Below are 9,200 nucleotides of genomic sequence, written 5' to 3' on the forward strand. Positions count from 1 at the left end.
GGTTCTCAACCTTTGGAAGCCCGAGGCCCGGTTGATTTACTTTTTTGTTCTCCCTGTCGTACACACGACTAATAGGGAATAAATGAGGGGGGGGGGGGATGAGACAGCAAGTTATTCACGGCCCCCTTCGTTGAGAAACACTAGTATATAGTGTTTATATATAGGGTGCATAGGTAGCAGGCCGTGCGGCATTTTACTGGCGAACCGTTCATCCTAGAGGCATAATTCCAATTAGAAAAAGTATCCAAATATCGTGTAGTACTCAGATATGCCATTCATGTTCGAAGGGGTTGCGTTGTACTTAAATTTATCCGCATTTAATGATTTTTTTTCCCCAACTTTCCTCCGTTTTTCGAATTCGAATATCTCAGCGATATTGTATTAGAAACGTGTAAATTTTTTTGGTATCAGAAGTGGCAGGGCAGCAACTTTCTAACTGGGTTTTTGGGCGCAGGTTGTCCACATAAAAGTTAACATTTTTATTCTAATAACAAGGACGTAGTGAGGGGGAGACTTGGGGTCTGGTCCCCCCACCCCACCGAAATGGTTTTTTTTCAAACCGAGCACAACTCAGGTCTATCGCCATTGGCAATTCACTAAATAGTGTGTTGTGCCGGAATTGTAAGTGTGTGTACCTAACTGTCTGAGTGCGTATCTAGTGTTGTGTATGATTTTTCAGTGCTGCCATCTATATCTCAGAAGTGAAGTGAGTGATGTGTAGTGACTGAATATTTGTACTGTTTGTAGGCCTGTTGCTCTCTGTGCGAGTCCGTCTCTATGACCACTCGACCACCACAGCGGCCCCCTCCCCTCCCCCGAAATGTTAGAAAATGATCGAAAAAAGGGAAAAATATGGCCAAATGTATTGTTCTATCACTTTAGTCACCCCAACCCCCGAAATGAAAGTGGCCCCTCTCGAACGAAATTTCTGGCTACGCCCTTGCTAATAACTGTATTAAAAACCCATTCGAACATGAATGGCTAATGCACGTTGTTTGGATACTTTTTCTATAGGATCAACGGTTCGCCAGTAAAATGTCATACGCCCTGTTACCTATTCACGTGTCCTGTATATATATATATTACATTACATGTAAGAGACATTGTTGAACTGGAACTACTGCTGCCACCTATCAAATAAAAAAATACAACTGTTGTGATTCTTCGATTGAAATTTACGACCGGTTTTTGATTGATGCGCCGCATGAAAAAAGCCAATATAGTATGACGTTGACGAATATCTTTTGAGCAATAATATTAGTTGAATTGTCGAGTTTGCTTCAAAATGTTAACAGTTGTTGTTTGTGTGCGGTAAACTAACGTTAGTAAGATGCGCACGAGTGGTCCAGCAGATCCTTCTCGGCTTTTCGAAGTTGTAATCACGCGAAGAACATAGACCAGACTCAGTTCGTTTCCGGTTCATACCTCTTTCGATATTGCAATTGCAAAAAATATCCTGCGGGTCTTACTAATGTTAATTTACCGGACACAAACAAAAACTGTTAAAATTTTGAATCAAACTCGACAATTCAATTAATATTATCGCTGGAAAAAATATTTATTAACATCATACTGCTTTGATTTTTTTTTTCCATGCGGTGCATCAATCGAAAACCGGTCATCAATTTACATCGAAGAATCGCAGCGGTTTTATTTTTTACCGTCAAACCGAAAGATACCCAGGCCACATCGCCATATGGCAATATCGGCTCATTGTCCACACGGACTGGATACCTCTGGCAATTTATTCATAAAAAAGCATACATTGCAAAATATACATTACAATCATAACAACTATAAAATCATAATCTATATACATAAAATTGATTTTCTGTCTGTCTGTCTGTGTGTGTGTTCTCTATACAAATCTACAATTTTTGATCGATCGTCGCCAAATTTTGCATATATACCAAATGAGACCCGACTTAAACGATAGGCTACTTTAAAATTTCGTCAGAGTAGGGCAAATGCCCCAAATGGGCAAAAAACTGTCGGGCAACAATAGTTTTTCGACCTCAAAAATCACTTTCCGAACGTTTACTTTGGTTACCGTGGTTCCCTAGCAATGCGTTTCAGACGAGTGTATGCCTTTACAACGGTTTGTCACTTCTTTAGTTCTGCTAGTATATGCATATGTATAATAGTTTATGCCTTTATAATGGTTTGCCACATTTTCAATCCTCCCAGTAATGAGACTTTTTCAATAGATGCCATGATCATTATCAGCATCACTTTGAGGGTCAGGCAAACGATGATCCCCATAGAAATCAGTGTTAAAATTGCCAATTTTACTGTAGAAATGCGGAAATTTGGTGGGGTTTTCCGCCACATCAAAAATTTTAAAAATTTTATTGAATTCTAGATTTAATATGAAGTGATTAGCCGGACCTACTTTGAGTTGGACATTCATGCAGTAACATTGATTTCAACCATTTATTTAGATCTTCTCAAACATGAAAATTAATGTCTCCGTATTGTGTCTTTTAATATTCAACTGCATAAATTCATATGGTTTAGGATGTTTTAAAATTACGGGCCCGTAAAAAGTATATCGAAAAAATTCCACAGCTTTAATTAATCATTTTTGAAAGCTGAAACTGGCAGATGGATAACTTGAAGTTCAGTGGGGGGGGGGGGGGATCGAAATACTCAGCGCCCCTTAAAAAAGGGGGAAAAATATATTCATTTCTACGTTTCTTTAAATCTGGATTTATTTATTTCATGAGTAGCGCAGGAAGTCACCATATTGGTTAACTATCAGACACGGTTTGCATGTCCGTCAAAGAAAGAGGGAGATATCACGTGATCCAAAAAGCCTCACTGAAGAAAACCCGGGCAGCGCCGGGTATTATAGCTATAGTCCGTTTCAGGTTAACTTTGCAGTGGAGAGAAAGGTAGAGAGTGTATTCCTTCGCCGCAAAATAAAGTTCCCATAAATCGTAGTTTTATGATGATCATTTATACAGAATATTTCAAGTTTTTTAATGATTTTGAAAAAATAATGAAAAAATATCGTTTTGAACCGGTTTCTTCGTTTGAAATTTTTAAATTAGAAAAAAATATTTTTTACCATTATCTAAAAATCTATAGCAACCACAACGACATTTTGGTGCGATACCCTACAAATCGTCCATACCTTACCGAGGCCGCGTATCGATACATTGGTTAAGAGGCTTTTGTTGCCATAGCAACGAGTGATGAGGTTCTCTCGTAGCTTCCTCTTCACTGCAAAGTTAACTTGAAACGCACTATAGTCTAAGTATAAAATCAATTGCGAGATCACAAATCTACGTATACAATCGGAAATCAAGCATATAATCCTATATATTCCATATTAAATCTTAATTCGAGTATAAAGTCCTAAATCACATATTGAAATCAATAGTAAATCAGATAAAATTCATAATCGATTTCATCCTCAATTTAAATCGTTCGATTTCCATGACATTATACTGGTCTTGTGCTATCAGTCAGTCTTCTTTGTAGTTGATCAGTTTCTTTTTTCTTTGTGAGCGGCGAGGTGGTGCAGTTTGTACTTGTGCTATAGGCTGGTAAGGCGTCCGTGGGATCACTTTGTCTTCATTGTCTTCTATCCATCTAATTATTTTCTTGACTTTATTTATTCTATTTTTGTTTTTAAAAATCTCTCTGATCCAGAGTGTGACATTTTCAGCAGCGGGCACAGCCATGTGCTTTAGATGTGCATGCAGTTAATGTACATGTTGTCAAGTAATGGATGGGAGTACCGATTTCACAACAAAAGCAATGATCTGTTCCTCGTTTTTTGAAACTGTGAAGGTAATTTGGAAAAGGTCCGTGATTGGTTGTAAAAAATATAAGTTCTCTGCTCCAATTTTTCGCGTTGTATGAAACTTTTGGCAGTATTTTGTGGACACTTCTTCCAGTTATGGCATCATTCCATCGGATTTGCCATAGATTGAGTATTTATTTTCTTGCCTTTTGTTTCGCTGTTGATGGTGGTAATAATATTTTAATTAATTGTGTGCCATTGATTGTCACTGCTTTGGCTATTGCGTCTGTTTCTTCGTTCCCTCACTCACCCACGTTCGCTTTGATCCAAGATATGGGAATTTGTGGGTTCTTGTAGAGGACCTGCCGAATATCCGTAGCCATAGCATGGATGGTCATCGGGTTCTGTATTGCATATATACTTGAAAGGCTATCGCTATAGATTATAGTTGCTTGTTGGAATTCTTGAGCTTTTATGGTTGCCATGTATAACGCTAGTAATTCAGCTTGAAAGATATTATTGTCGTTTTCTAGCTTACTACTCCAGCACTCGATGATCTTATGATCTTTCGCTACTACATATGCTGATGCTGTTCCGGAGATAGTTTTCGAGCCATCTGTGTATATATGAGTTCTTTATTTTTTACCAGCTGTAATACCCGGTGCTGCCCGGGGTTTTCTTCAATGAGGCATTTTTGGATAACGTGATATTTTGTCAGGGGCGTAGCCATGGCCCCCACATAGGGGGGGGGGGACTGACAGGGCTCTAGCCCTGGGGCCCGGGACGGCCGTCATTTTTTTTGCTTTTTCACGCTATAAATAAACTACAGAAGGAACCCGTTAAAAGTCTGGCCGAGGGGCCCGCAAAAGATTCCAGCCTAGGGGCCCCGCTACAGGATGTGGGGGCCATGGGCGTAGCCGCCCGACAAAGGTTTTTCGGATAGCTTCTCTGTTAAACTGCTCTAGGGAGCCGCGGATAATCTTTGATTTAGGGTAAGGGGCACCGCGGGTGGAAAAAAGTTTGAGAAGCCCTTTCTTTCCTAGAGGCCCTTTCTTTCCTACCATCCATAGATAGGCCTCGTGAAAAATCTATAGCAGACGCTTGACGAAGATTTCAGCCTAGGGTCACATGAAGTGTGGAGGGGGGGCATGGATATCGCTCTGAATGTTGGGAAGACTTCGTCACTCCCCCTCCCCGGACGCCATCGACAGCTCTAGTCTATGGACTGTCTCTCAGCCTTATCAGGTCGGATGTAGTGAAAAAAAATGAAATAAACGGAACTTGAGGAAAGGGTCCACGCTATTCTTCTCCAACAGCCAATCCATTACCCAATGTCTACAGCTTCTTCCCTTTCCCTTTAAGTGTCTTCTTCTATAAGCTTCTACAAGAGTTCTATGCCCCCCCCCCCAAAAAAAAAGCTCTGTTATCATTGGCGGGACCAAGAACAGACGCCATCTTTTGAAGATGGGGTGGGGGCTCCTCTTGTGTGTGTGGAGTTTTTGTTAATTCATTCATTCAAGTGGTGAAAATGATATCCTGCGGCTGCTGGTGAAAATTTATATGTGAAGAGGGAACAAACTGATAGCTTTTGAAAGCTCTGTCTGTGTTTCTGTGTTTAGAAGAGTGTTGAAGATGAACTACCCTGTGTAACATGAGCCCTTCTGCTCCGTATGTACATATACAATACGTCTGTATCAGTGTGAGGAGTGACTGCCATAACATCTGTTTGGATTGTGGATGGTTCGTTAAGCGCAGATACCTATTTGTGGGGGGGGGGGGGCTTAGTGGGGTGGGCTATAGCGCAAAGTGAAAAGTTCGGGGGGGGGGGGGTGGCAAATTTGAGGAATGAGTAGCAAAGGAAAATTTTGAGAAATCGTGGTAAAAAGTTTCACAGTCAACAAGTGGTAAAACCATAAAAGTCTACCTCTGCCTAGAGATCGAGTTGCGAGGTCAGTGAGTGACCAAGCGAGTGACTTATAGGGTTTACAAGCTTATAGTGTTTGTAAGCGTGAGAGTGAACGTAAGAGTATGCAAGCAAGTGAAGAGATCAAAAGAGTGAAGAAGAGAGCAAAGACCCTGCCAGTGAGTGACCTAGAGAGCAAAGATCCTGCCAGTGAGTGACCTAGAGAGCAAAGACCCTGCCAGTGAGTGACCTAGAGAGCAAAGACCCTGCCAGTGAGTGACCTAGAGAGCAAAGACCCTGCCAGTGAGTGACCTAGAGAGCGAGAGACAAGGTCAGTGACCGACCAAAAGATCAAGGGGCCGTGTCAGTGAGTGACAGAGTGTGTCTGACCCTGATGCTCCAGACCAGTGAGTGAACAAAAGAGCTATTGAAAAAGTGTGTAAGCACGTGAATGACCAAAAGAGTAGAGAGCGAGGAACTACGTCAGTAGGCGACAAAAAGAGTGATTTAGAGAGTAGTGGGGGGGGGGGGGCAGGTCAGTAAGCGACCAAAAAAATTACCTAGAGACATCTGAGCGTGGAGTGACGTAGAGATCAAGTGATCGGGTCAGGGAGTGACGAAGAGACTGACCTAAAACATGTGCAAGCATGTATATAAGTGACCAAAATGAGCGTGTGAGCATGTGAGTGACCATAAGAGTGACCTAGAGACAGAGGTGTATTTACAGAAGTAATGGGTGTAGCCAGGGCGGCGCAGGGCTACGAATTTAAGTCAATAAAATTAGACTTGAATGGGAGAATGGCGAAAAAAAAAATTGCATAGCCCACAGGTGATGAAACTATAAATACGCCTCTGGTTATGGGCTGAACATGATAGGATATACTGGCCAGCATGAACCCCCCCCCCCCCCACATCCTGAAGCACGACCTCCAGACTGGGATCACCAAGCCAGATTCTACAAGGCACCCCATATAGTGAATTTATAGGGTAAAAAGATGAGTATGAGAATTCCCAAAATTTCTCCCCTGACATTTCACGTGCCCTGACCTTATGAGTGACTATATAAGTGGGTGAGTGACCGTATGTGTAAGTTGTTGAGTGAAAGTATCAGTAAGTGAGTGTGAGTGACCATATGAGCAGGGCCCCCACATCCAGGAGTAGGGCCCCTAGGCTCGAATCTTTCGCGGGTTCCCTGGTCAGACTTCTCACGGGCCCTTCTATAGTTCATGTATAGCGTGAAAAAGCTAAAAATTATGAGAATTGTCCCGGGCCCTGTCAGCCCCGGCCTTGTGGGGGCTATGCATATGAGTGAGTGACTAGGTTGAGTGAATGACCATATGAATGATCAAATGAGGGACCGGTTACTTGCACACTCACGAGTGTAAGTGTGCAAGTGACCGTGTTAGTGATCAACGCCAGCGTCTCGGAATGCACTCTTTTCTAAGGGCGGCATCACTCTTCGAGGGCCCATTTTTCAACGAACGTAGGGACGGGGTCGGTTTCTCATAACCTCAGGGGTTTGAGAAAATATGAATTTTTGTGGGTCTCCTTTAAAAATAATGTTCTATGAAGCAGAGGCGAACGCAAGTGAAGGGGCAAAAAAGCAGCCAATTTCGGGGGGCACGTGTCCCGTTTGCACATGTGAAAAAACAGGCCTACTTAGGGGTGGCCCTCACAGAGTGAATTCACACTCGTTCACCGAAAAAAAAGAACAATGAGCAGCTAGTTTATTGTTGCGTAATCACCGTTTTTTCAGAAGGATATCACGTACTCGGGTGGGGGGAGGGGGGCCCATTGTGTGTCTCTACCCATGTTGAAAACAAAAACATTCCTTGCATGTAATGTTTGTTTTGAAGTCCATGCCACCACAACAAAACCAGTCCTCAGTCATCATCTACTCGCTTGAGGGGTTATCGGGTACACACACATCATCATCATCATCATCATCGGGCCATCAGCAACAACAACAACTCTCACTTATTATGGCTCCGGGGGGAGCCCCAGCAAGAAACTGAAAGGAAATGGGTAAAGAAGAGTGTGAAGGGGGGGGGCCACAGCAGCAGTCAGTCGTCAGTGGGGACTGGCAGAGTCAGCTGTGTTTGTGCAATAAAAAAAAAATTGTAATAAGAACCGGTTCCGATGCCATCAACATGTGGTATGTTGCGAAGTTCCATTTAAAAGGCCCCCCCCCTCCTTTTTTCTACACACACAGAAGGTCACCTTTTAAGGGCCCCCTCCTCTTCCGAGAGAGCGGTCGGACCTGCTTTGCAATGGAATCTTGTCTTCTTTTGAGGGCCCCCCCCCTTTCCGTGCCAAGCTTCGTTCTTTGCTGTTTCTTGGTAGGAGAGGAGAAGGGGTCATGACCTGCTTCTTGGCTCCTTCCTTTTCTTTTTTTTTTAGGAGCGGGTGGGGGGGGGGGGGCTTTCCGTGCTATGATTTGAAAACTGAATTTTCAAGACGAGACCTGTGGCATCTTGTAATATCAGATGATACGCCCGTAACTAGACGGGGCGAACCGGGTCACGGCCCTGGGGCCTCAGCTAAATGGGGAAAAGGGGGAAGACTTTTTCAAGGGGGCCTCAAGAAAACTCTTCACCAGTGGCCCCGCTAACGCCTTGGTACTGTATGAAACAAGGCAATTTGATTTTTGAATTAATTCTGGGGGTTCTCGGACCCATGCACAAATTACCGTGGAGTAACCGTGAACATCGATCACCCACGACATCACTGATTGCATGTACGGTCAAGCCGTGGCCCGCGGGCAAAATGTGGCCTTCGGAGTCATCTGATGTGGCCCCCGTGATCTCAAACCGGATTTTGCAAAATTTAACTATATAAGCGGGACATTCATAAAATCACTTAAGTCTTTCGCGTACAAAATCCATGGCCCCCACAAGGGGTGGGCTGGCAAGGCTCCAGCCCTGGGGCCCGGGATGATTTTCATCATTTTTTGGTTTTTCACGCTATAAATTTATCATAGGGGGACTCGTGAAAGATCCCAGCCTGGGGGCCTTGCTTCAGGATGTGGGGGCCATGACCAAATCTCATTGTCATGGAGATGCCCCGGGGTCCGACAGAAGGCCTTAGGCAGGCTTCAATGCATAAAAAGCCTTAAGAAGCTCACAGAGTCCTACATCATGCCCGCCTATCCCTTGGGGGGGGGGGGGTAGCGGATCATCCCTCCATCCAGGCTGAGATCTTTAGATTGTAGTGTAAAAAACAAATAAATAATAGGATTCAACTCGGGGCCTAGGCTCGAGCCCTGTCAAATTTCCCGAAATTTCGTTCGGAGGGGGACCTTTTTCATTTTGGGGTGGGGGAGAACCAAAGTAATATAACAATAGATTTGACCATCCTTTCCCCCTTTTTTCAGTTATTTTCTCACATTTGGAGGGGGGCCAGACCCTAAAGTCACCCTCCCCGCCCCCTCGCTACAGCTTTGCCTGTCAACTATCTCATCATGGGTGGCATACATTTTGGTGCCCCCGGAATCTTTAGTGCACCCATGAGACATGATTTTTAGGTGTTCTTTGTATTAAATATTTG

This window comes from Pholcus phalangioides, unplaced genomic scaffold (assembly GCF_987345545.1).
Source record: "Pholcus phalangioides strain wild (caught in Gottingen) unplaced genomic scaffold, Ppha-v1.0 ptg000008l_1, whole genome shotgun sequence".
NCBI lineage: Eukaryota > Metazoa > Arthropoda > Arachnida > Araneae > Pholcidae > Pholcus > Pholcus phalangioides.